The sequence below is a fragment of the Eptesicus fuscus genome, chromosome 11, assembly GCF_027574615.1.
Source record: "Eptesicus fuscus isolate TK198812 chromosome 11, DD_ASM_mEF_20220401, whole genome shotgun sequence".
Lineage (NCBI taxonomy): Eukaryota > Metazoa > Chordata > Mammalia > Chiroptera > Vespertilionidae > Eptesicus > Eptesicus fuscus.
In genome coordinates this window covers 43719808-43746900 of record NC_072483.1, presented here as the reverse complement: position 1 = coordinate 43746900, position 27093 = coordinate 43719808, and the positions used below count along the sequence as shown (strand labels likewise).

The following is a 27093-nucleotide window of genomic DNA, read 5'->3' as shown; positions in this document are numbered from 1 at the left end:
CTAGCTGCGCTATTAAAACAGGAAGCGATAAAGCAAGTAGCCTTATTCTTAGAAGCAGCTTGGGAAACCATTGTAAGCCTCTGCTGTTTTATTACCAAACCGCTAGTGACCTGGAGCTATAAATCGTAATGACACAGGCTTTGGAGTCAGACACACCGGTATGTTCATTGCTGCCTTAGGTCAGTTACTTAATCCCCATTCCTTTATCTGCAATCTCCTAGGAATGTTGTGACGAAATATAATTTATAAACATCAACTCTGGAGCCAAAGCACTTAGTTCAAATCCTGACTCTACCATTTACTTGCTGTGACCTTGGACAATTTACTTTCTTTATGCCTCATGCATAAAATGGTTTTAATAATAATACCTACTATGTAGTACTGTGACAAGGATTAAATAAATTAGTATTTGTAAAGCATTAAACAATGCTTGAAGCATAGCAAGTACTATATAAGTGCTTGTTAAGTAAAAATAAAGAAATCAATAACTCATTCACATAATTTGAATTCACATGTCATTTATATAAAGCAGTTGAGTGAAATAGAGCAATTGATAGGTGTTAACTATTTATTGGCAGTGTCTAGTCCTATATGACAAGGGTTTTACAATTAAAATGCGTTATTCTGCACTTTAAATGTACAGTGTTCTGTACTTTACTTTTTTTTTTGTTCTGACATTTATTTTTGGTATATTTGGGGCATTGAGTATCTGACATATATATCTGATAGACAACTGACAAAACATATTGGGAATTATGCAAAGTCCTAGGGCTACAATTGTGAATGAGAGACAAAATGTAACTGTAAGAACCATTTAGTCTAAGGAAAGAATCTTAACTTTGATGCTGTGGCGGAGAAAGCAGTGGGTCTCATCCATTGTCACAAGAGGGCAAATGAGACTCACAGTCATTCACCTCTGTCCCATGCCACTCGGTGGCCCTTCCATTTCCTGTCGCTGCTTCTCCTCAGGTGTCAGCCTACTGGCTATGTCATTCTCAGTTCTGCTCTTTCCTTGCTGTAGTTATGCCAAATCCTATCTATATTTCAAAATGATAGATTTTAAAGAACATTTTTCTTTTTACTAGTTCCCTTTAAAATGAATTAATTTATCTTTATCTGTCTATTCCTTCATTTCTTTACTCATCTATATTTATCCCCATTCACCTGTAGCCAGATCACTAAAGTATGAAGATATAGTCAATCTTCACTATTCATGGATTTTGTATTTCTGAATTCACCTCCTCACTTAAACTATTGGTAGCCCCCAATTCCACACTCATGGCACTTTCCTAGTGTCTCACAGACATGGGCAGGGTGGGAAACATTTGAGTGGCCTCCCACTCCCAGCCCAGGCTGAGCAAGGTGGCTGCCTGCCCCTCTTGTTTGAGCTCTCCCCCTATAAAGGCATCCTTAGTGTGGTAGGTGCAGCGCCACATTATTTGCTCTTTTGTAGGTCATTTTGCTGTTTAAATTGGCCCCAAAGCGTTAGGGCTGGAGTGCTGTTTAGTGCTGTGAAGCACAAGAAGGCTGTGATGGGCCTTACAGAGGAAATTCATGCGGCAGTCAGATCAGCTTTTTTTCAGGCAGGAGTTACAGTGCTGTTGGCCATGAGTTTAATGTTAATCAATCAACAATATATTAAATAAGGTGTCTTTAAACAGAAACACACTAAACAAGGTCTGTATTGATCGGTGAATGAAAATGTTATGAGCAGAGGCTCCCAGACATCTAACTCTGTATTTCTTTAGGAACAATGGTTTGGTATTTGCTAATTTAGTGTTCACTGAGACCTTCTGGAAAATAACTACCACGAATAAGGAAAATCAGCTATACTTTTTCTCTGTACGTGGGATATTTTTCTAACAATTAATTGATGATCAAAGTTTAAAAAAATAGAAAGCTGACAAGAAATGATATTAGAATGTTTGAAGTATGTAAAAAAGTGTTTGACCTCACCAATAATCAAAAAAAGCAAAAGCAAAATGATAGCAAAATACAATTTTCTCCCATCTAATTAGCAAATAATATAAAATTATAATAATCTTAAATTGTGACAACAGTACAAAGAGATGAGTTCTTTTCTATACTACTAATTATTATATAAATAATAACATTTTCTAAAAGCAACTTCTTAATGTATACCAATAACCTATAAAATCTTTACCTTTTTGAATAAAAATAATTCTGAATCTAGGATTAAATATATAATCAGAAATTTAGAAAATTATAGATGCTCAAACATGTTCCTCATTAAGTTACCAGGTATGTGTAACGATAGCAAATTGACAACTACCTAAATGCTGGGCACTGTGAAATTGGGTGAGTAAAATGGGGCTCTGTCTATATGAAGGGATATTTTTGTAGTCAATAAAATTAATAAGATTTTGTAGATGTTTTTAACGATTAGAAAATATCTGATACAGTGTTCAGTGAAAAAAGAACAGATTCTAAAAAAAAGGTTTAACTACATGTGGCAACTCTATAATACACACAAAAATAGTAGGACAAAATCCACAATGCTAATAATGGTTGTCTTGATGGTGATGGCATTACAATTTGAAAAACATTTCTTTATACCCTTTTGAACTTTCCAACTTTTATGCAATGAACATCACAAAAAGCAAAACACTTTCAAAGATAGTAAACTCTCTATTTTGTACTTTAAGAAACACTTCTATAGTTTTCTGAACACAAGACAATAAAAATGTTTAATACATCATGAAGTGGCATTACTATAAATGAGTCATCTTATACCCTAGCACTTATGGCCATATGTTTCACATTTTCAAAAATTTCATTAAACATAAGCACAAGTACTTATTCATAGAATTCCATAAAGTAGTTTTAAGAGCATAAACCACTCCAGAGTGGTTATGAATCTGTCATTCCTTGCTGGTCCCGTCACAACCTGCTGTGAGTACTAATCCCACCTAATTCTAAGCCAATGAAAATGAGCCTGGAAATATATTGATGGCACCATCTCCATTAGCACGCCAGGTATACACTTAGTTTGTTTTTTCCTTCCAGGTAGACTCAAATCCACTGGATAGTAGTGTTTCTGCCAACGCTCCATGTAAAGACCCAGACAGTGTCAAGCAGCCCAGTTCTCAGTTCTAGATTTGATTCCATTTTCCTGTGAGAATTCAAGCTTTCCTAGCAGAGCCCTAGCCTTGTTAGCTCTTTCATCCCACTCAGGACTTGGTCTTGTTCCTTTAATTCCAAACTATTGTATGAGTTCCTGCTGTAGGCTTGTTTAGTTAACCTGGAATCACAGCTCTGTGGCCTGCCTATTTATCTGATGCAGCAATGTTTTCTGCCACACTTCTTTCCACTTTATCACATATTTTAGCCGAAAACAAAAGACTGACTTGGTCAGAATTGCATATGCTATGATAGCTGCAGTGTTGTGAATAGAACTGCTGATCGTCTTACATAAAGGTCAACCCTACTTCCTCAGTCTCAGTCAACCTGTCATAAATCCAGTCTCAGTGTGCTCTGCTTCAGCACTTGTAAAAACCAAACAAATTTAAAGCCAGTGATCCAGCCATGGTTTAAAATTCTAGTTACTTAAAAAATAATAAAAGTGTAGCAGCATTAGCATGATAAAACTTTGGAATAAATAGAGAAATATCCATAGAAATTAAGTTGTGCTAGAATTTAAATACACATGTGATTTACATATACAAGTAGTATATATATATATATATATATATATATATATATATATACACACACACACACACACATACATATATGTAATGTTTTCACAGGCACACACCCATTCGTGACAAATATGGTATCTGGTTGATTTGCTAATTGGGTTCTAGTGATGCCTAGGTCATACACGGTAATAGTGATCACCTGTCCTATCTTGCACATTGGAGCTATTAGAGATGAGAACCAAATGGGACAGATGTATTTGAATAACACAAACACATCAACATTGCCAGGAAAGCTTCTCAAGACATGGCTATTGATGAAGTTAGAACTCTTATCCTCATTCACAGATCTCTAATCACCTAGATCATCTTCCTATAGTGTTCACTTCTTCAAAGAATTCCTCACCTATTGCACTCCTGATTTATCCATGGATTCATGCATCAAACTACACATGCATGCATTCATATTTATTCACTCACTGAATAAATATATATTAAGCACTTGTAACCCAGGCAATTCCTAAGTGGCTTTTCATGAAACACTAATCTGCTTATATATGGTTTGTCACTAGCCACAGCTGAAAAGAACAAATAAGTTGAAAGACACTGTTCCTCTCCATGTTAGAAGGAATATTATTAAAACACAGTGCCATGTGTTTACATATATTTAAAAGACTTTCGGTTACAACAAAGAACAGGTTTCTTTGCCCTTGGGTCTGCTACTCCCATGCTGTGTTTGGATAGGTGAGTTTAGGAGTAGAATCTGGAGGGAGCTAAAGGGCTTTGCATAATGGAAGGAGATGACTTACAGCTCTCAGGGAAGCAATTCATGAGAAAAGGAGAAACTGTGGAAGGAGAGAGGAAGAGTGGAGCCAGGTGATGGAGGGAGGTTGTGTATTTTGTCGTATAATGACTACCCGTGGCTCTGAACTACATTTTCAATTCCATAGAATCATGTAATTCTGGGCTGTGACCTTGATGAGCTGCACTAGACCGTGACCACCACACCCAGGTGCTGACTGTCATCTAACACAAAATCCAGACCAGTCCAGACTAATCTTACCATTAGGTAAGATACTGAGTGTAGACAATATCATCGCCCTAGCTGGCTTGGCTCAATGGATAGAGTGTTGGCCTGTGGACGGAAGGGTGGAATATTTGATTCTGGTTAAGAGCATGTGCCTGGGTTGCAGGCTCCCTCCCTGGCCCCAACAGTGTGGGAGGCAACCAATCAATGTGTCTCTCTCACATCGATGTTTTTCTCTCTCTGTCTCTCCCTCTCCCTTCCACTCTCTCTAAGAATCAATGGAAAAATATCATCTGGTGAGAATTAGCAAAAAAACAAAAAAACACACAAACAAACAAACAAAACAACCAAAACAAAAAAAAAAACAACAAACAAAAACAACCAAAAGCAAAAAAAACACAATATTGTCTCCTATGCAAATAACATAATAAAATTAAAAAAAACCATTAAATAAAAAATAGGTATCTGTCCTGTATATGCCATGCATGTTCCTCCAGGAGCACAGATTATCCTGTTTCTTTCTTACTGCTCTTTCTCTCTGCCTCACTGAACACCAATGTCCTTATCAAAATAGCTGATTATCTCAGAGACCATGTCTCAGATACGCCTCTGAGAATGAGAATAAGGGTCCCTGAAGACTTTGGAATTTCAACTTTCCATTTAAAAATGCCTTCTTTTCCTGGGAGTAAAACAAGGACAAGCTTTTGTTAACCAAGATGAATCAAGCTGTCCTGTATGGTCTTGGGTACATTTTTTATGATTCAGGGAGAAATCAATAAAAGATTTTCCAGGTTCCACCAATTTATTTCCACTACGATCACAGTGAACTTCTCAAACAGAAGGAAGAGGATGACCGCACAGGAGCCCCAGGGGTCCCGCCTGGCTGCACTGCTTTGGCAGCTCTCCCACTCATGGCGGCTCTCCGTGTGAACAGTAATTCACAGGGGAGAGCAATCAGCTCCCTCTGCTGAGAACCAAGATGGGAGCTCCAGATGGCTCCTCCCCCAGCTCCAGCTGAAGTGCTGGGATGTCTCCCCTCAGGACCTCACTGAACCTAGAAGCAGCCGCAGGATCTGGAATACACTGGGCCCTGAGCACACTGGAGCATTCCAGGATGAACACATGGTCCCTTCCTGGGTGAGATGACATATAGTAAGGCTCACAGAAGCACATAAAAGAGCAAGGCATCCACACCAGTGTTAGAATGGCTCTCCCCCATAGGTTGTATCAGTGTACGTTCCACACCCTAGAATGCAATTATTGTCACTTGACAGGTAGGTCTCTTCATGATGTGAGTGAGCAAAGAGCGTGTTTCATGGATCTTTATATTCTCAGCCCCTAGCACAAGGCCTCGGATATTTCTTTGAGTAATCCAGCTTTCTACTCACACGCCTTTTACTCGAACTTCCCTGTCTAGAAGAGCCACCCAGCCATCATTCTTCCTTTCCTTTCCCTCCTTTGTTTTTGTCAGCGTCTATATCATTGCCTGATGTTAGGTATCTGTCTGTATTATCCATCTTGACCATCAGAATATAAGCTTTGTAAGAACGGGGCCTTTGTCAGTCTGGTTCACCACTGTATTCTCCATGCCCAGAATATTGCAGAATAGGTGTCCAATAGATCTTTTACAGATTATATTTTAGAACAACAAATATTTGTTGAACGAGTGAATTGCTTTAATACTGAAATGGATGTCAGGAGTGCTATGAAAATTTAATAAAGAAATTAATCTTGGTTACAGAAGGATCAGGAAAGGTTTCACAGAGCAGGGCTTTGAAAGGTATGGGTAGCATTTCAATAGTTCTAAAAAGTATCCCCAAGTTGTAAGGGGCAGAACACATTCAGAGAGCCATGAATAGTGGGTGGTTGTGGGGGAGGTTCTGTTCATTCTTGTTATTAATTAAACTTAACAGATATTTTGTGAGCATCTACTATGGGCCAGCCACTATTCTCAGCACTGAGGAAATGAACAAAGGAATCAGACCTAACACTCAACAAGAAATAGGGGAATAGGCTAGCTTAATTTTAAGCTTAAATCCTGTGATCAGGAAATGGAATTTTATTCTGTACTCAGTGGGGAGTCTTGGAAAGCTTGTGAGCTGGGGGATTCAAGTTATTATGTAGAAAACAAAGGAAGGCGTTAGAATGTTGAATAAACCAAGAATAAAGAAGCTGCAATTTCTTAAGACTTTGCTTTCTTTTTGCAATTAAAAAATGTCCAAATACTTCCATGCACATTCACAAGAAATCCTAGAAAAATAACAAGATAAAGATATTATTGATGCCAGAATCTGAGGCCTCATGACAGGCCATTTCATTCTTTCTTAAAGATAGAGGCTCAAAATCTGCAGACTCCAGGAGGTTAATGTTTCACATTTCAACATAGTTCCAGGTGATGTAAGTGATAGAAGAATAAAAGAAGTCCTGGCTGCCTTCCGATAACAATATTATTGTATTATCAGCCATTTGGAGTAGAACATCCCTAGGTCTAAATATCTTGAAATGGTATTATCAGGTAATGATTGGGATGAATGCTTTAAGAGGCATTAAACAAGCTTAACCACACAATCAGTGTCTGCTTCTCAGGTGGTCCTTTTGCTAAGTTTAAGATGACAGGAACATTTGCATTGAGTATGACATGAACGATGTTCAAATGCTACAGAATGTATCAAAAAGGGAAGAAAACTAACATTTTTCACATGTGTACCACAGTGCTAAGTGTTTTGCAGGTTTTATCTCATTCACTCTTGGCACAGCTCTACAAAGGAGATAAAGGGCTTTTATTTTGACAAGGTGGTAAGTCTCTGAGTCCAGGCTGTTCAACCAAATTAGAGAGGGCAAAGTTCTGATAAAAACAGCAGCAAAATAAAGACTTGTGGGGCATGTCATGATCATACTTATTGGAAATATCCCATGAAGAAATATTCATTTAATCTAAGTTACTTTTTATGAATCAAAAGGGAGTATTCTAATGGAGAATTTATCTAAAATATGAATGCATTGAGATTTGTTGATGTCTAGACTTAAATTTTTTAAAATGTAAATGTAAGGTTCTACAGTCCCAATGCAGGGACAGACTGAAGGAAGAGAGAGAGAGAACATTTGGTTTCTCTTTTTCACTTTTTTTGTTCATAATAGGATGATAAATTTGTGGCATTGATAAGAAAATAAGAAGAATTTCTTACTAAATTCAGAATTAATGTCTAGGCTATATCCTAAGCACTTATAAAATGCTTAATGGTTTTCTATTATCATCGGTGTGATGATGGTCATATTTCATTATCATTTCTAGGCCTGGCCACGCAGCACGGATATTGTGAAAATACTACAAGCAAGTCTCGAGTGGATACTTTCAATGGCAATAGTGTTTGAACTCATTCCTTCAATACAGGTTTATACATATTTTATCGCAGAGGTTAACCAACCTTTTCTGTCAAGAGCCAGATAGTAAACATCCTGGCTTTGTGGATCATTTGGTCTCTTGCAACTATTTAACTCTGTCACAGTGCAAAAGCAGCCCCAGACACTGTGTAAAATGTGAATGAATGAGCGTGGCTGTACTCCAATCAAGCTTATGAAAACTGGCAACAGCATGGGTTTGGCCTGCAACGGCTGTAGTTTACTGAAATCGGATATGTTAAAATTCATTATTGTTATAAAACTATTTAAACACAATGATGTAGTCTGATTGCCTAATTACTCAGGTGTGTAATTCACCTGTTTCCATGTCTGTCTCATCTGCTAGGTCTTCTGGGGCATGGCGTGCAGCCTGCTTTTCCTTAAAATTTCTAATACATCATGGGCAGGAGAGCTGAGCAATTGCCAAGGGCTCCTCTAAGTAACTCCATAATGGGTTACTTAATATCACTGGAATAAATAAAAGATGTGTGCCAATAAGGCTGACTTCCACAGGAGACTGGCAGCTTGTAAATTGGTCTTGTTCCCACCAAAGTAAACAGCTCCCCTGAGCAAGAATATAAAAAAAGCCTTCACTGATACCACTCATCTGCTGAGGAGATGCATGGTGTGCACACAAGCTGCTCCGTGCAGCGCAGGGAGAGCCACTTGCCTGCACAGACGCTGCCCCAGCCCCGAGTCAGCTGCTTGAAGTCACAGTCACGGGGAGCTGGAATTCTGAAGGTGTGGGATGCACGGCATCGCGGCTGTTTACCGGGAACATGTGATTTATTGTAGCGTTTACATTTAAAACCCTCTTATAGGCCTCCTCAGAAGTTATCTGGTTCAGAAAATTGCAATAGCAAGGCAATTACGATTAAGTTAGAATGTTACATGATATTTAGTGCAGGTAATAAATCTCTCATTTTGAACATAATGAAAAAGGTATACAATAATTGAAAACCCTGGCCTTAATAAGAAAACGTTGAGCAAATAATTAGCCTCCCCAGGGTAGCCACATGTCCCTGTGTATGCCTGGGCGGGCTTTTGATAAATGTTGAATGAATGAGGGCAACAGGCCTTGGCTCCACCAGTTCTGAAGAATCAAAGAGCTGACTTTAGACATGTTGAATATTAGCAATTTTATGATATGAGAAATAAAATAATTTCTGATAAAGTTACCAATAGGGGATAGCTGTGCAAGTTCAGTGTTTCCTAAAATGGTGTTGAAATTCACAATGAGTGACTTATATCCATGCACACAGTAAATGTAAAATGTTGACTTTGTCTATCCTCTGCCATCTGGTTGAGAAAGAGATGCACTGTGGGAACAATTTTGGAGGAGACCCAGCTGGGAAAGCTGCTGGCATCCAGCTGAAGGGACAAACTTGTGGCAGGCCCTCATGATCACCCAAAATGTATCCACCACGCACCGCAGTTAATGCCCTGCGGAGGTCGGGGGCTAACAAACAGGAGAAACTATGGTGGATTTCAAAATGTTGAAGAAGAAGGCATTAAAATGGGTAAAGCAGGAAAGGCAATAAAGCAGGGCGAATAAACACTTGGAGAAAAGGAAGTCAGATCTAGGTATAGAAGAAATGCAACTCACAATTCTAAATGCTGTCTCAGTAGAAAATGAAAAGACTATTTCAAAATGCATGTGCATAATTTTAGAATTAATTCATTGCTCACCAAGAACACCAGAGTTTAATTTGTCAGACCGAAAAGGAGACAAAAGGAGCTTTTATTCCTTCAAAAATCAAAGAACAGGCACCCTTGTATGGTGCACCCCAGGTCTTATTTTAGTCTACACACAGATACAATGATTAAGCTTTTGTATAGTCTGTGAGAGTCTTTGAAAGAAAGCTTGTTTTAAACAATCAAATCCACCTGACTACAAAGGAAAAAGCTGCAAGCTTCCTTTTAAGTGGTTGAGCACTGAACCACAGGAAATCAGCTTGGAGTCGTCTAGATCCAAGAGAAGAAATAGCTTGCTGAATGCAGCACGCAGGGCACCTGGGAATTAAAAAGGGAATCGATGAAAGGTAGAGTGCAAAATGAAGATAAATAAAGATGAAAACTTTTAAAGGGAAAAAAAGAGGGCGATCACATAGGATTTATGTTAGGCGGCTAGATTTTCACAAACACAGTCATTTGATGATTCTGGAATTTAACGTTTACTAACTTCCGTCTACAGGTATCTTCATTTCTCACTTGGTAGACTATTTCACAAGTGATCCTGGAGGAGGAAGATTACACTTTGCCTCTACTCTAGTCTCTCTCCCGACTTGACAAGTAACCAGATGACCTTAGACAAATCACATGCCTGCGATTTTTGACCCACTTCACAGATAGGGGGATTATAAGAGCACTCCTGACTTGATAGCATTTTGGAGAAAAATCATGGTAGTTTTACCTGTGTGAATAAAGTGCATGGACCAGGAAATGAAATAGTATGTCTACTACAAGTGCAATGGATCTGGGAGAGTTCAAGGGCTGTAGAATTTGCAGTTGTTGCATATTATTTACTGGGACAAGAAGAGGCAGATAGTGAGCACACATGGTAGTCCTTTATCTGTCCCTGGAACCTGAAACTTGAAGGCGAAAGAAATGTCAGGAGAACAACGTGGTAAGAGTCTGAAGAAGCAGAGCAGAGACTAATCCTCCTGAGCAGGGTATAAAATATAATCTATGAAAATGTTCTCAAACTTTAGTGTGTGCCAGAATCACCTAGAGGCAATATTGAGCTGGAAAATGTTTAACAAATGTTTGCTAGGACAAAAAGCTCGGATTTGTATTGTTTGCCAATTTCTGTTGTGTAAATATCCCTGACATGGCCAATTTTGAGCTACAAAGATAGCATCACTAGTATGGACACAGGAAGAGATGCTGAGGTGCCTGTATCAGCACCCACTGGTTCAAATATGCTCCCCGCCAGTGGCTTGCTAAAACACAGCTTGCTGGGCCTTCACTCAGTGTTTCTGATTTGGTAGTTCCCCCATGATGCTGATTCTTCTGTCTCAGGGACCACACTTTGAGAGCCACTGGTCTACCAAGAGAAACTTTGCAGACAATATGTACAGAAAGAAATTGAGAAGCGGTACTACACAGGTAAGCAAAGAGGACAAGAGAAGCAGAATGGGGCATGGGGGATGTTGTAAGGGCATAAAATGGCATAACAAGAATAGAGTAGATCTGAAATAACAGTCTGTTTGTGGTTGTGGGTAGGGAAGAATGTGGAGTGCATCCCTCAGGGTTGACTTGGGATGTGAACCTACTGAATAAGAATAGGAGAAATCACCCAGAAATCAAATGTCAGGCTTATATATAAAACACCAGAGTAGGGTTGCTAGAAACCATTTTGAGGCAATTCCACTGAACACACAGAGGCTAAAACTACCCATTCATTCTCTTCAGGAATTCAACAAAGGCTCCAAGAGAATTTGTTTGCTTCATCAAGCACTGCAAGGCATTAACAGCTCCAGTACAATAGGCGGGGCCATGTGTTGTAGGGCCTTGGAGAGAAAAGGGGTCTACAGAAGAAAGGGCCCAAGTAGCAACTCTCTGTTCATTGGCTGTGGGCTGGAGGTAGGGGTATTGCAAGACCTCTCTGATCATAGTTTTTCATCCATGCCCTGACTATTCCTCTGTGTGGAGAGGACTGTATAAAGGCATTTGTTCAATCACATATACCAATATTAGGTGGGGCATCATTTGTGAAGAGTAAGGTGCAAGGTCATGTGTCAAGACGAAGAAAGTGTTACTTACTTGGCAGAGTTTTCTTTTAGTCGAGAGTGTTCATAAGTAATAGAGGAGGGTACCAAAAACATGGTTGGTATGTGGTTCAAGCAATCAGTGCAGTGTGTAGGGATAAGAGGGGCTTCAATGAGGAGAGACTATGAGTGTGTTCTTTCAAAAGAGTTAGAAAAAGCTATTTTGAGTAGATGGCCACAAATCATTTCTCAGTAAAGATAAGTTACGCCCACTTGAAGGGGCCAGAAGGAAGGAGGAAAGAACTCGGAAAAGCTCCCTGTGGCTATAATAGGCAGAGCATCTAGTGCAAAAAAGCCTGCAGGGAAAATGGCAAAGGATTTCAGGTGATGGAAAGACAAACAAACTGGCTCAGAATGGACAATAGAGAATTCAAGGAAAATTATGGCACCTGCTGAAGAGAGATGGGTAACTTGTGTCAGAGGTAGATGCCTTTTCAGGTCAGGAGGAGGAGAATATTGAGGGGAAATATCAAGCTCAGGTAAATAGGTCCCACCAGGGATCACTGTAGTCAGATACTGGGCAGGAAGAAGACTCATTCATAGTTCTGACATAACCAGCAGAAGGTGAAGGAGTTCAAAGGAAGCCATGACAACGTAACCTCCAAGTTGCATATAAGCAGAAAGCCAGAAAAGACATCACCTGAGAAGGAGGCTGGCAACGCAGGCTACACAAGGGTGAAGGAAGTGCCACAGAAAAAGGAAAGAAGTTTTCATCGTGTTTGTGGGGAAAGGGGATGTAATTAAGGGAACGGAAACCTGATTTGGGAATGATTATAAGTAACTTTATCATTTTGTTGAAAAGTATGGATCAAGACTTTTCACCTGTATGAGAGAATGGTCCACTTTGAGTGAAGCCACTGGCACTGGGTACAAGAAGGAGAGAGGATTGGCAGTGAAAGGTGGCAGAGGCTCTCTGGGTGAACTTATGTGGAGGGGGGCAAAAGGAACCATGTCATAGCAAGTTTTCAGATGTGTTCAGCTCTCATATATGCTTTACACAAGGAATAATGAGTGTTAGCAATACATGGAAACTTTAAAGGGGGAACAAAGACATTTATGTACCTGAAATATACTAATATATGTGTGATAAAGATTCGCTTAATCATTACAAGCTTTTGGGTTTGTTACTACTAAATCCAGCTTTGCACTTTCCTTTTGTCTGGAATATTCTTATCCCAGAAACCCATGTGCCTCCTTACTCTGCATCTCTGCTTAAATAGCACCTTCTTGGAAAAGCCTTTTCTTACCCCCTCCCTTTTTTTCTTCTCTCCTCTTCCTTGTTCTTTTTTTTTTTCCTTTAGAGCACTTACAACTAGATGATATGTATATTTATCATCTGTCTCCCCACTAAAATATTGGTTCCTTGAGAGCGTGGGTCATAAGGGTCTTATTCTCTGCCATAACCTAAATGTCTAGAACTGTGGCTGGCACATAGAAAATGCTTAGGCCTGGTCAGCGTGCCTCAGTGGTGGGGCATTGACCTATGAACCAGGAGGTCATGGTTCCATTCCCAATCCGGGCACATGCCTGGGTTGCGGGCTTGATCCCCAGTGTGTGGCGTGCAGCAGATAGCCAATCAATGATTCTCTCTCATCACTGATGGTTCTATCTCTCTCTCTCCTCCCTTTCCCTTCCTCTCTGAAGTCAATAAAAATATATTTTAAAAAAGAAAATGCTTAGGAAATATTTAGTGAATGAAAGAATGAATCACTGTCTCCAATGTACAGGTGAGGAAATTAACTAGGAAGTTTAGTGACTTACCTAGGATACAACCAAAATAAGGTGAAGGCAGGATTTGAAATGGGATCTTTTGGACTGTCACACTGTTTCAGTCATTCTCCATGACGCCGTTAAAAACAGCAAACATGGCTGAAAGGCAGTGGGACATAGTGTTGGCTTCAAGTCAGAATGGATTTCCATCCTGGCTCAGCCACTATTTAGTTTCCCACCTTCTCCAGGCTTCCTGGCCTTTCCATGCCTGCTTCCTCTTTGTAAAATGAGACTACGGGGTTGTGGAGATTAACAAGTATAACTTCTGGCACCTAAGCGAATCCTAGTGAATGGAAGGTGAGACTACTGGAGCAGACAGAATAAATAAAGGAATGAGGTGACTGGAAGAAGGAGGAAATGAAGAGAGGCAGGGGAAGGAAAGGTGAGGTCTCTGGCTTTCTTCAGGGGCTGTCGGATGAACAGAAGGCTTCTTAGTGCAGAGGAGAAAACTCGACAGCTTTTGTGGAGAGGGAGGGCCTCTACGGGGAAATTTATGAGGTGCCCGGTCAACAATGGATGCGAGCAGCTGGCCAGCAAGGGTCTGTAGGTACCATGTACCTCAAGATGGATCCCTTACAAAGCTGCAGTTATGTGGGATTAATAGGTCTAGAGACGTAATGTACAGCATGATGACTCTAGTTCAGTGACTTTCAACTGGTGTGCCGCAAGAATTTTTAAAATATGCCATACCTGCTATTTAGTCAGGGGCACTGACCTCTTTTCCCTTAGATTGTCAAATTAAAAAAATGACAACAGCCAACGTAACAATAGCTGTCAAATGTGAATAAATCAAAATTATACCTATTTTTTGTTAGATCAGCAAAAAAACATATTTTTCAGTGTGATGCAGATTTTTAGTAATTAGTTTATGGGTGCCATTGAGAAAGATTGAAAATTGCTGCTCTAGTTAATAATACTGTCTTGTAGACAGGAAATTTACTGAGAGAGTGGATTTCTGGTGCTCTCTCTCTGCCTCACACACACAAAGAGTAACTATGTGAGGAAATGGATACACTCATTAGCTTGATGGTAGTAATCATTTCACTATGTGTATGTATAGCAAACATCATGTTTTATGCCATAAGTATAAAACATGTATGTTTATGTATCTTGATTCTTCATGGTAAAATGAAGAAAATCAAGGTAAATTTTAAAAAATATCCTACATTTAATTAAACACTTTTAAAATGTTGATTTTATGTTATGTGAATTTCACCTCAATGAAAAAAACACAAGGAGAAAAAGACGGATGAACCTACAGACATCGATAGTAATTTAACTCCATAAAATGAGGCAACCGTGAGCTTACATCTAAGGGGACAAAAGACTGACTTTGGAGGACATTTCGGGAAGAAGAAAGGACTGGCCTCATGAAAGCCCTCCATGGTGGTGCTATAGAGCCGGCGCAGAGCCCTTTGCTCATTCCATCATGGAACCAGGGTGGGGGCATATACTCACAATCCCAAAGCTGGACCTGTGTTTTGAGAAAGATGATTTTACCCTCTAGCTCCTGAATATATATAGAAAAGCTTAAAATAAGTAAAAATATTTCATAAAATTCCTCTGTTAAAAGGACAGAATTATGTAAAATAAGGACTATTGTCCTTCTTTCCCCACAAAATTCCAGCATGGTTTTCCTGAATCTTCTTTAGGACACAGGATGACAGAAGACACAAGGTACGTGAGCTGCAGCAGAGTGCAGGGTAGCTGGGACCCTTTTCTTACTGTTTTTAGGGTACATAGCAAGCTTAAGCATAAGCTCTATTCTATAATGTAGCTAAAGCTACTATTATTTTGTTATAGCAGTCAAACTACTGCATTCATACCAAAGAAAAAGTTATTTAGCCATGGCCGGCATGCTCAGTGGTTAGAGCATCAGTCTGTGCACCGGAGGGTCACTGGTTAGATTCATGGTCAAGGGCACATACCTGGATTGCAGGTCCTATCCCTGCCCCCAGTCAGGGCTTGCACTGGAGGCAACCAATGGGTGATTCTCTCTTATCATTGATGTTTATCTCTCCCTCTCCCTTCCTATCCCTGAAATCAATAAAAAACATATTTAAAAAGATCCTTGGGTGAGGATTAACAACAAAAAAATTATTCAAATATATGCTTCTCTTTAATATCTATAATAATAAAAATGTAACATGCAAATCGACCAAACGGCCGAACAGCCGTCCGGACGACCACGCTATGACACACACTGGCACCAGGCCAGCCAAGGCAGGTGCAATGCAATTGGTTGTGGGGGGCTGGGGGGCCTGCCATCGTCCCATGATCTTCCTGCAGAGGGATGCCCAGGCCACCGGCCGGCAAGGAGATCAATCGGGGGGGGGGGGGGGGAAGGGCGCGCCGTGATCACCCCAAAGAGGGAGGCCCAGGCCACTGACCAGTGGGCTGCGGCAGGTCCTCCTTCTGCAGCGTAATTGATCACGGGGTTCCTCGACTGCGAGAGGGTGCAGGCCAGGCTGAGGGACTCCACCCACCCTGCCCCCAGAGAAACAAATTTCATGCACCAGGCCTATAGTGTTATTTATAAAGAGTACATATTTTGACATTTACAAAAATGTATAGACCCAGATCTAACCCATATAGAGATCTATAAAGCCAAAAGAGAATTAGGAAGGCTTAGCTAGGTAATAACATGGTGGAAAATATGTGTATAAAAGAAGGGAAATGGGCTTTAAAAAAAAAAATATATATATATATATATATATATATATATTTGCAAAGAAGAACTTCTTGTATTCAATTTGAGACTTACTCTCTTTTCTGACTGTCACAGTAACTTCAGACAGTATTTTTTAATATGGGAACTGTGGTAGAGGTATAGTAAGATGGCTATTAGAAAGGAGACATTCCGAGATAGAATAGAAAGACCAGCGCAGAGTAGTTCTGCCTGCCTTTCAAGATTTGTAAGAGCAGGGAGGGGGACGTGTTAAATGATCTGAAGAAAATTCTCTAAGTGGTAAAGCTAAAGGCTCTGAAGAGCAAAATAAACATTCTTCTCTGTAGAAACATTTAATAGCACACATAGAAATATCAAGTGGGAAGTCACAATAACAAGAGCAAAGAGTAAATGAGGCCAAGGCCGGAAGAGAGGAACACACACATGCGCATGTGCACACAAGTATGAAGGCTAAAATGTGGGGGGACTTTAAAAGAGATCAATTTTTTTCCAATGGTGCAAACTGTGAAAGAACAAGAAAAAATAGAAAATATTATAAGAACTTGTTCTAAATTCTCTTTAATAAAGAAATATTCTTTGCAATTAAAAACAAAACAGCTCAAAAATCTCCTCATCTGTAAGACCTTCTGGTCCAAATCTCTTTTAAACAGTCTCTTCTGCCTCTGTGCTGCTTAACACATTTTTCCTTATTTCTACCAACTAATTTTATGCTCTCCTACAAATTGTTTGCCTCTTCCTTTTCCATCAGTAGAACTAGGAGTTCCTTAAGGGCCAGACCATGTTTTATTTTTTGCGTGTCTTCTATTTTTAGCATATCAAATGGAAGAATACTTGAAGAATATTGTGCCTGCTAGGAGGGAAGTTAGATGAACAGCCAGAAAAGAAAGCCAGACTTGGCATCGATGGTATTTCAATGAAAAGATTGAAGGTGGCAGGCAGAGCACAAATAATAATATTTTGGTGGGGCGCCTGCAGTGAGAGCTGCCAAGAACAGCTGTGGTCAGACAAGACTCAGCACAGTACCCAGGACTACAATGATCCAAGACTGCTTACCAAGAACTGATAGTCATTTAGTTTGGCTTTTGATTTCCAGCTTAAGATGTATCATAATGTGGCCATACTCTTAAGTTCTTTTACAACCGAGAAAGAAATGAAAATAGAATAAGAGAAGCGAGGTAACACTATGGTGGTAATTTCTCTTCTAAAGTATAAATTTTAAGAAAAGCATACTAGAAAGAGGTCAGCTAAATAACTGATCATTATGTATATGGTCATATATTCACACACAAATATATATGAAAGAGAGGATAAACAAAGGTAAACATGCAGGATGGTAAACAAAGTTTGAGGCTATCTAATCCATAGACAATATTAACATTTTGGTTGTAGAAAAGGAATTATAATGTAATACCCTTAGATAAACTTCTTTTCTGAAAATATGTGAGCATCCTTTAAATGAGGAGACACCTTAGAAATATCTGATGTAAGATATCAGCCACTGCATTTATGGGATAGCAATATTATTCTACCCACTATGGGCTAACATTGCAAAATATAATGGAAAATTATAAGGATGAGCTTACAATATTTCATGACTTCTGTGGTAATATTTAAATAAGAACTTTTCTGCTTTACTAACCTGCTGAACAATTCTTAACAAAATAAACATTTATGTAGTTTTGATTTGAACAAATGTAATCTATTTGGAAGCGACAGAGACATCTGAGATACTAAGTGCTGAATGATCTACCATATCAACACCATTGGACATATCCTTCTTTCTGAGTTAATCATATTTTAGTATCTAGAGCAATGAGCTTTCAATGGTATGACTTAGATTCCCTTTATAATATCATTTTTACCATTCCCTACATGACCTTCTGTTGGGTAATATATGGCAAAAAGCCACTTTGGACTTGTAATTATTTTAAGTAAATATGTTTTTATTTAAGTATAACAGCATCTACATAGATTTCCAAAAACTAAAAATATTTATAAACTCTAAAATGTTTCTTTTAAAAAAATTATTATTTAAAGTATTACATAAGTTTCCTTTTTCCCCCATTGAACTCTCCCCAGCCACTCCCACCCCCCAGCACATGTCCTCACCCGCCTACTGTCTGTGTCCATTGGTAAAATGTTTCTTTTTTTTCTATTTTTGAACAGTGGAGGATCAAATACTTTAGATAATTTTTAGAAGGTTTATACAGGCATAAGCTCCAGTTGGATCAAATTGATAAAAAAAAAAGCACCTGTAAAATGTATAAGTGTTTATATGCTTTATGCTATGACATTTATAGAAACCATGTAACAAGTAATTACTAACCACCAAGCTGCCTTGAATTCTACTTAAAATAACTTTTTAAATTGACTTTTGCTTATATGATTTATAAAATCCTGAAAAATAAGAGAAAAAAAGGGGGTTGTATTTCTTTGGGTACCCACTTCATATAGATATACCTTTATCTGAGAATTTTTCTTTGATTTCTAAGCCTTACTCTTATTAAGAATTTATTCCTCCAACTAGAGTAACAAGCATAGCCCAATTCATAATTCACTAGTAAGTTTGAAAGAACTCTTTAAACTCTTTAGCCTTGTAATTTCTAAGTCCTTCTGATTTAGGTGGTTGTATAAGCAATTCAATAACTTTATCAGATTGAACTACTAGGGAAATAACCCAGGTCAAAATTGCCTACACTAGGATATTTGCCAGTGAATAAACTCTAGGATACAAGACAAGAATTTCTGAGCCTCCAACTCTTCTCTTTTTTATAGTTTTACAGTCTGTGTGTAGAACTTCATAATTGATTCAAAAATCTATGTTCTCTCTTGATATTTCTGCCACCTTCTTGATTTTGCCAGTACCTATGAGGTCCAATGTTGAGGGCAGAAATCATGTGGTCCCCAAACCTAACTCACCAAGAAGCACTGTTTGCTTCCCAGGCTCACAACTAATGTAATGAAATATTTTGTGGTTCAATGTGATTCTATAGTTGTAATCTTCAGATTGTGTGAATTTGACTCAAATGGAATTTAGGTAAGAGGAAAAAAATACCTTGTGATTTTTAAATTCACAACTCAATAAATGAAAAATTAGGACACAGAAGAAGGGATTTTCCTATAATAAATTCCTCATCTATTCTGTATCTTTCTAGGGACAATGCTATCTAATAAAGAGTGAATATGCTAATTGACCCTCATGCCATCACAAAGATGGCAGCACCCACAGCCAATAAGGAGGGGATATGCTAATTGACTGTCCCACCCTCAAAAGATGGCAGCACCCACAGCCAATAAGGAGGGAATATGCTAACTGACTGCCACACCCTCAAAAATGGCAGTGCCCACAGCCACAAGATGGTGGTGCCCAGTCCCCTCAGCCCTGCTGGAGTGGCAGGTGTGTGGCAGGTGTGTGGCAGGTGCCTGGCAGGCCCGGCCACTCTGCACACCTGCCTCTGGAGTCCCCCAGTTCCCTCAGCCCCCCAGCTGCCCAGGGCCTGCCCAAGGAGCAGGCAATCCTCAGATGTCGGCTTCCCAGCTGCCCAGGGCTGGCCCGAGGCGCAGGCAAGCCTCAAATGGCAGTTGCCCAGCTGTCCAGAGCCACCCGAGGCTCAGGTAACCAGGGCTGGCCGAGGCTTGCGCTGCCAGCAGTGGCAGCAGCAGAGTTGTGATGAGGGCGTCGCCTTCTCCTGATTGCTGGGTTGCCTCCTGCCCTTGAGGGCTCTCAGAATGTGAGAGGGGGCAGGCTGGGCTGAGGGACCCCCCCTCCAATGCATGAGTTTTCATGCACCAGGCCTCTAGTTTTAGATAAAATTATAAATTAGAAGGGATTTGGCTTTAATTCTCTATTTTGTTGCTCTTTTCCTTGATTTTATTGTAACAGTTCTGTAATTCAGACAATGCAGAACACTATGGGGGCCCTAGGTCCCTTCTGTTAGAGACAAAGTCATTCCCACTATCTTGGGTGTAACTGATAGTTTTATGATTTTAAAGCCCTAATAGTAATCATCCCAAAAGAAGGAATGAGAAGTGAGGGTCTAAATAAAAAAAAAAAATGTTCCTAACAGTTATAGTGCTTTTGAACAGCCTCCCAAACTCACAACACATAAACAAAATTCATAAGGATAATTCAACATAACCTTGATATACACTTCTTTTTCCATCCTCTAATACAATTTTCAATATTTTTCATCTCAAGGTACACGTAAACTAAGTTTAAAACTCTGTAGCATACCAAAAAATATATTTTTTGCCCATTTGACAAAAAATAGTATAATTTTGATTCATTCACACTGTATGGCTATTGTTATGTTGTCTGTTGTTATTTTATTTGACAATCTAAGGGAAAAGAGGTCAGTGCCCCTGACTAAACAGTCATATATTACATGTTTTAAAAGTTCTTGTGGCACACTGGTTAAAAATCGCTGCTCTAAATCATTCTTTAAGCCCAACTCAGAATTTGTTTCTCTGGATAAACCCATTATAATTAACCTCAGAGCATTTTCCATCCCTGTGAAGGTTATTATTTCTAGAACCCCCTAAATCCTCCCACATATATAATTTGCTCTGTGTGGGCTGTGGACAGGAAGGAGAGATGAAGGGATAGCAAAGATCTCCTAATAGTGGCTACACAATTATATGAAATAGTGTAATCTGTGTAAATCATCAATTTGTTTAGTTCTTGATTCATATTGTCTTTCTACTGCTATTGCTCCTCAACAGCACAGTTGCCTAACTTTGTGAATTTCATAGAGCCCAATTAAATGACCGTCCTACTTGGGTGTTAAATATTAGCTAATGTTGATGACAGGGAAAGCTATGTTAATGAGATAATACACTTCAATTTTCAAGAGGTAAAACAAAAAGGATACATATAGTTTTTCAAGCAACTGCTTGAAGACAACACAGCAAAAAGCCCTATCACCACTGTGTTGAAAAATCACAAGTGGGATATTTTTGTTGGTATATCATATGTGACTATAGTCTGCGTACAAAGATCATTGAGCACCACATACTTTGAACTGTGTTTTTCTGTTCCTGCGATCTGTTTTCATTTACTTATTGCATATAATATTTTGGCAAGCATCTTGCGGTTTTATAAATATCACCTAGACAATATAAATGTAATCTTTATAAGAAATAAAGAGTTCAAGGCAAGAGCAAATAGCAATGTTTTTACTTTTTAGGCAATACAAATAAAATCTGTACAATGAAGAATTTGATTAAATCATTTGACCCTGATCTGATTTTATACTTAGACAACTAAATCACACCAACAAATATTTTAGTAAGTATTAAAATCAAGCCTAGACTAAAAATTAGACATTAGAGGAAGGAAAAGATTTCATTGAGCAGCTCCTTCGAGGCTCCTAGAGAAAGGTGTATGGATAAGAGTGCAAACGCTGGTCTGAGTGTGACCAGAGTTTGAACCTGGTTCTGCCACTTATAGGACCGTGGAAAAGTCAGCAACCACTTCAGAAACCCAGTTTCATTATCTGTAAAATTAAGATGAAAAGTAATGCCCATTTCCTAGGAGTGCTGTGAGAATTGTGTGTTAATACATGTAGCGTGTAGTAGTAAACATTTTTAAAATCTCACATTTCTTTCACCGTTTGAAAAGAAAGCCACTCTTTTTAAGACGTTGCAGTAGATTCCATCTCTTAACTGGAAACTTGAAGAGATGCTAACTGGAACAGTAGCAATTGATTTTCTAACACCTATTTTTATCACTCGCTTGCTGTCTGTGCTTTGTGCCTGAGCCAAGCACAGGCCTCCACCCTGCAATGCGTTTCCTGCTTGCTACCCCTTTCCCTTTCCTAATTCCATATTCTGAGTATATATGTATACACTCTCAGTCCAATCGACCTGCATTATCTTCTCTTCCCCACTTCCTCTCTTAGACTTTTAAGCTGGAAGTCACTATTTCTTCTAGTAAATTGTCCTTGATAAATGTTATACAAAAATTTCCAGAAATACCTGTGCCAGCATTTATTTCTCTGTCCTGGTATTTACATAAAAGTCACATTATTGATGTTCTGATAATGCCTAGAATTCAGGAGAATAAGCCCAAAAGACATCAAACATTTGCTGTGACTATTTCCCATAAATCTTATCTTGGAGTGCACTCTTAAAAGCTCTCCCATGCTTCCATTAAGATGGTCTACAAGACAGCTCTCCGCAAATGGCCCACGCTAATGAGCCCATGGATATTTTTAAAACCTGATGTGGTCAATCAAAGGGGAGGCAGCTGCCAAGACACTCCCTCCTCTGCAGCTCTGAAGCACTTCCTGCAGAAACCTGGGCCTGGCTGAGAGCTGCCATAAGGCCCAGTCTTACCTCCTCAGTCATAACATGTCAGCATCTCTTCTTTCCTGCTCCTTTTACTCTCACCAGAAAAATACCACTCAGAAAAAGACTAAGTGTTCAGTTTTAGAAAAAAATCTAAGAGAACAAAGTTCTGACATCAGCCATAGAATTTTAATACAAAGGTTTATGACTCCAATACAAAAAGCTGTGTGCATGAAAGAGTTAGTGAGCAAATACAGCATATTCACTTTGAACCCAAGTCATTTAATATTCATCAAGTTTCTCTCATTTAAAATGAAATCTATGTGTTATTCTTTTCTTTTCTTTTATTTTTTTTAGCAGTAGACTTTACTATATTTTCCAAATTGGATGCAAACTGTGAGGGGATGTTTTCAGAATTCTGAAAAGTGATGCTAGAATGAGAAAGGGTGATGTTGCTGTTTTCAACAATAATTATGGGAAACAATATAATGTAGATCCAGTCAGACTAACATAAAGACCAAAAGCTGGCCCCACTACTTATTAGCTTTGTGATTCTGGGCAGCTACTTAAACTCAGCATCAGATGCTTCCTAGGCTGTGCTAAGTAAGATAATGCATAGAATGTAAGTGCAGTACCTAGCATTGAATGTTTAATGAAAGATCGATAAATGACAGTTATAACTGCTATGGCTATTATTCTCAACTCTTATTATTTTTTGTAGAAATAATTCCGGCAAGAATGGAGAGTATACACTGGAAATATTTATTTCCATAGCAACTGTGATTGAATCTCAGAATGTCCCCTGAATAAGTTTCCACTACCTGGACAGGGAGCAACAAAGAGATATTTGGTAAATTGAATACAGACTCAAAAAGAATGTCATTGGATTAGATAGGCTTATTATTATTATCACTATTACTAGTGAATAAAAAGCCTTTCGGAAGGTATACCCTACGTCCACTATACCTTCTTGTCATACACCTGGCAGCTTTCTCACAGTTATGACTTGAAGATACTTGAATTTGCATCCCTAATCTTGATCTTTTCCAGACTTCTCTCCCACTCTACCAAAAACAGACCTACTCTCTGTACATGTATTTTGCAGAATAACTATTAATAAAATGTGTGTTGCCCCTCATTAGAAACATCATTGTCATCATCATAGCTAACACTTTTTGGGCTTTTACTAAATATCGAGCACAATGGAGAGCATTTTGCCTGTATTCACTCTTTGAAGCCAACATCACACTTATGCAGGTACTGTTTTTTAATCAATATTTATAGATGAGGAAATGAATGCCAGAGATATTACTTGGCTCTGAGTTGGCAATCTTTGATGAAAATTTGAGAAATTAGGCATTTTGAGTCCAGACATTACATTTAACTACTAGAGAGAATTAGATAGGCCACCTATATGTGGATTTTTAATAATCACCCCAAAGGAATCATCCTAAAGGGATTACATTAATGGTGGACATTTCAGTCATGAGGTTGAAAAGATATTTTAGGACAGAAAAGCCTCTTAAAATATACTGCCTCAAAGCCTGCACATTCTGTTGACAAGTAGGGTTGACCTCACCAATATTAAAAAACAATTAGCACAGAAATACCACAAATGTAGACATTTTGTTTTATAAATAATGTTTCATGATATCAAATGGCTATGCATTTTAAAAATGTTTCCAATAAATCATTCCTTCTAATTTTTCATTCTTTTGTGACTTTATTTTGAAATTTTAAGTTAGAATATTCCTTTGTAGTAATGAGTTATTCTAGAGTGCTCACATTCACATTTTAAAGTCAGCTATGAATATAATTTTTAAAAATTCTTAAGTAAGTAAATATTCTATTTATTTTCCCAATATCTTACTGCCAATGAACCAACATATACAACTCCTTACTTTAACCATCATCACTTATTTTTACTTAGTCCCACATTATTAAACTGCATTTTTTTTTACAAATTTAATGTACTATAAGTGCATTACCTGCTTAATCAAGACATCCCAAAATAACATTAATTGAAATAATTCACATGATTTCCTTTTTGTATTTGTTAAATCTACAAACTAAAAGTACACTATTGGACTTTGGTACACTAATGGTAGTACACAAGCATAAATACTGAAAACACAAAGATGTCCTCAAATATAGGACTATAAATAACTCAAGCAAAATAGGACTAACAGAGGCATGTTGTATTTGGAGGGAAGAAGGATTACTTGAATCTCATGCAAATTATAATACCTACTAGAGGCCTGGGGCATGAAATTTGTGCACGGGGGTGGGGGGGAAGGGTGTCCCTCAGCCCAGCCTGCACCCTCTCCAATCTGGGACTTAATTTCTCCCAATTGCTCGCCTGCCTGCCTTCCTGATTACCCCTAACTGCTTCTTCCTGCCAGCCTGATCACCCCCTAACCACTCCCCTGCCAGCCTGATTGATGCCTAACTGCTCCCCTTCCAGCCTGTTTGCCCCTAACTGCCCTCCCCTGCAGGCCTGGTCCCTCCCAACTGCTCTCCCCTGCAGGCCTGGTCACCCCTAACTGCCCTCCCCTGCAGGCCTGGTCCCTCCCAACTGCCCTCCCCAGCTGGCCATCTTGTGGCAGCCATTTTGTGTCCACATGGGGCAGCCATCTTTGACCACATGGGGGCAGCCATCTTGTGTGTTGGAGTGATGGTCAACTTGCATATTACTCTTTTATTTAGATAGGATAGAGGCCTGGTGCACGGGTGGGGGACAGCTGGTTTGCCCTGAAGGGTATCCTGGATCAGGGTGAGGATTCCCTTGGGGCATAGGGCGGCCTGGGTGAGGGGACTGTGGTGGTTTGCAGGCTGGCCACGCCCCCCGGCGACCCAAGCAGAGGCCCTGGTATCTGGGATTTATTTATCTTTTATAATTGAAACTTTGTAGCCTTGAGTGGAGGCCTGGGCTGGCCAGGGTGTGCGGAAAGCTTAGCTTCCTCCATTGCAGGGGAAACCCAAGCCTCCTGCTCGCTCCATGGCCACAGCCATCTTGGTCGGGCTAATTTGCATACTTGCTCCTGATTGGCTGGTGGGTGTGGCTTGTGGGTGCAGCAGAGTGATGGTTAATTTGCATATCACTCTTTTATTAGATAGGATTCTTACATTTTCCAAATGAAGAACAGTTTAAATGATGTAACCATGGTCAGAGCTACTTAGAACTAAAACTAGATTGAGGATCTCTGGCTCCTTGATTGGGGCTTTTGAAGTTATTACAAATTTAAGGAATTTGCAGTAGAGTCCCATTCTCAGAAATTCAGCTGATGCACCTGGGAAAGAAAAATCACAGCAAATCTAAATATTTTTCTTTCCCGATGGTTCCTAAACACAGGCAACTAATTCACTGATGATCAACTGGAGAAACAATATTCTATTCTAACACCACTGGGGGGAAACAGTTCTGTGGGACTTGCTATATGTTGTATTTTAAAAGCACAAGAAGCAATTTCCATTGCTGATTTTCCTAAATGTCATTGTGCAGCCTTGAGTCTAATACTAGGAAGATATGTCTCCCTACATTTTAGGACTTAGATAATAAATTTGTGTGAAATGTTTTATACGTAGCAGAGCAGCTCCCACTCTGAGATGTATTGAAAGTCAGCCCTCAACACAAGGGTTTGTAATATTTCTTATTCTTTTGTTTAAATACAAATAAAATAAATTTTAAAAAAGGAAGGAAAAAAAGGAAAAACAAAAGAAAGAAATTTGTGTGAAAGGAGTTGAGGAAAACATTTGACAGTGTCGGTTGGCTATCACTGTGGACAAGATGAAGGCTCTGAATGACTATATTCAATTTTGTTCTACTTAATGACTAAAATTGGCCTGGGAGTTTCTAACGTGCTATGGGCCTTTGCTGCCTTTCTCTATTAGGAATACAGTGGTAAACAAAACAGACACAGAAGCATGAACAAATATACTATAAAATAGCTGTAAACTGTGGTATGTATTATGAAAGAAAAGAAAAGGATGGGGTGGGAATGGTGGGGTGACACATAGACTTTTATCCTAAGTGCAAGGTATGTGAAGCTTGTTAAAAATTATAAAACATTTCAAACCTCCAGATAAAACATGCACTTACTACCCATATTTAATGGATACTAATATTTTGCCATATTCACTTCTGATTGCTCCTTTAAAAACATATATAAAAGTGAGAAAGTACAGCTAAAGCATGTACCACCCATTCTTACACCCTTATCTCTAGAGACACCAGTCCTCACATTTGAATAAGAAAATGATGTGATCCATGAACTCCTGCCTAGGGAAGAGCCTATGACTCCTGAGAGAGGAAGCAGAGAGAGCAGCTGGGAGACTCCTGTACCCGCGCAGGGGAGATGAAAGTTATATGTAATTGGGTGGTACAAAACAAATGGAGAGAGGTAGACAGACTTGAGACATATTTATGTAACACATGACTGTGAGAGAAAAAACAAACACATAAGAAGACCAAAATAACTTTAAAAAAAAAAA

At 39.1% G+C, this 27093-nt stretch overlaps 1 protein-coding gene and 1 long non-coding RNA gene across 3 annotated transcripts in view; one reads left to right on the top strand and one right to left on the bottom strand.

Moving 5' to 3' along the window:
• Positions 1–27093, bottom strand: part of CSRNP3 (cysteine and serine rich nuclear protein 3) — a 136571-nt gene that overhangs the window by 25228 nt on the left and 84250 nt on the right. The gene's annotated exons all lie outside the window — the stretch shown is intronic.
• LOC129150706 (uncharacterized) lies at positions 4679–8093 on the top strand. The gene is made up of 2 exons (XR_008557432.1): positions 4679–4728; positions 7979–8093. It is a non-coding gene; the product is annotated as an uncharacterized LOC129150706 (long non-coding RNA).